The sequence below is a fragment of the Orycteropus afer genome, unplaced genomic scaffold, assembly GCF_000298275.1.
Source record: "Orycteropus afer afer isolate SDZICR_OR568_19922 unplaced genomic scaffold, OryAfe1.0 scaffold00277, whole genome shotgun sequence".
In the NCBI taxonomy this organism is placed as follows: domain Eukaryota; kingdom Metazoa; phylum Chordata; class Mammalia; order Tubulidentata; family Orycteropodidae; genus Orycteropus; species Orycteropus afer.
Window position 1 is genome coordinate 2,583,910 of NW_006921864.1, and position 1,995 is coordinate 2,585,904.

Here is a 1,995-nt window from a genome sequence, read left to right on the forward strand (position 1 = left end):
AAAAAAAGTTCTGGCCCAGGTTTCACTGGAGAATTCTACCAATCATTCAGTGAAGAGTTGACACCAGTCCTACTCAAAATATTCCAGAACATAGAAAAGGATGGAATCCTCCCAAATTCATTTCATGAAGCAAACATAACCCTGATACCAAAACCAGGCAAAAACATAAAAAGGAAAACTACAGACCAATAACCCTCATGAATATAGATGTAAAAATCTTCAACAAAATCCTAGCCAATAGACTCCAGCAACATAAATAATAATAATAATAATAAAATTTATGACCAAGTGTGATTCATACCAGGTATTTAAGGACAGTTCAGCATTAGAAAAACAATCAACGTTGTCCATCACATAAATAAAATAAAGGAAAAGAATCACATGATCATATCAATAGATAAAGAAAAGGCATTTGATAATATCCAACACCCATTCCTGATAAAAACTCTCAGAAAAATAGGAATAGAAGGGAAGTTCCTCAACATAATAAAGGACACATATGTTAAAACCAAAGTTGTTGTTGGTGTTGCTATGTGCCATCGAGTCGTGTCCAACTCATAATGACCCTATGCACAGCAGAACAAAACACTGCCTGGTCTTGTGCCAGCCTCACAATCCTTTGCTATACCTGAGCCCATTGTTGCAGCCACTGTGTCTATCCATCTCATTGAGGGCCTTCTGCTTTTTTGCTGACCCTCCACTTTACCAAGCATGACATCCTTCTCCAGGGAATGGTTCCCTCTGACAAGATGACCAAAATAGGTGAGACAAAGTCTGGCCATTCTTGTTTCCAAGGAGCATTCCATTTGCACTTCATCCTGGACAGATCTGTTAGTCCTTTTAGCAGACCATGGTACTCTTAGCATTCTTCTCCAACAACACACTCAAAAGCATCAACTCTTCTTTGATCTTCCCTATTCATTGTTCAGCTTTCACATGCATATGAGATGATTGAAAATACCATGTCTTGTGTCAGGCACACCTTGGTCTTCAAGAAGACATCTTTGCTCTTCCTCAGGGTCTTTTGCAGCAGATTTGCCCAATGTAATATGTCGCTTGATGTCTTGAGTGCTGCTTCTGTTGGTGTTGATTGCAGAACCAAGTAATATGAAATGCTTGACAACTTCAATCTTTTCTCCCTGTACTGTGAAGCTGGTTATTGGACCAGTTGTGAGGATTTTTATTTTCTTTATATTGAGGTGTAATCCATACTATAAACTTCAATCTTCATCAGTAAGTGTTTCAAGGTATCCTCACTTTCAGCAAGCAAAGTTGTGTCATCTGCATATTGCAGGCTGTTAAAGAGTCTTCCTTCAATCCTGATGCCATGTTCTTCTTCATATAATCCAGTTTCTCAGATTATTTGCTCACATACAAATTGAATAAATATGGTGAAAGAGTACAACCTCAATGCACTTCCTTCTTGATTTTGAACCATGCAGTATCCCCTTGTTCTGTTCATGTTTGAATGACAGCCTCCTGATCTATGTGCAAGTTCCTCATGAATAAAATTAAGTGTTCTTGATTTCCCCTTCTTCTCTACGTTATCCATAATTTGTTATGATCCATAAATTGAATGCCTTTGCATAGTCAATAAAACATAAGTAAACATCTTTCAGGTATTCTTTGCTTTCAGCTAAGATCCATCTGACATCAGCAATCATATCCCTCTTTCCACATCTTCTTTTGAATCCAGCTTGCATTTCTGGAAGTTCCTGTCAATATACTGCTGCAACCGTTTTTGAATTATTTTCGGTAAGATTTTGCTTGCATGCAATACTAATGATATTGTTCGATAACTTCCATATTTTGTGGAATCACCTTTCTGTGGAATGGGTACAAATATGGATCTCTTCCAATAAATTGGCCAGGTAGCTGTCTTCCAAATCTCCTGACATAACTGAGTGAGTGCCTCCAGAGGGGCATCTGTTTGTTGAAACATTTCAATGGGTGTTCCATCAATTCCCGGAGCTTTGTTTTTCATTAGTTTCTTCA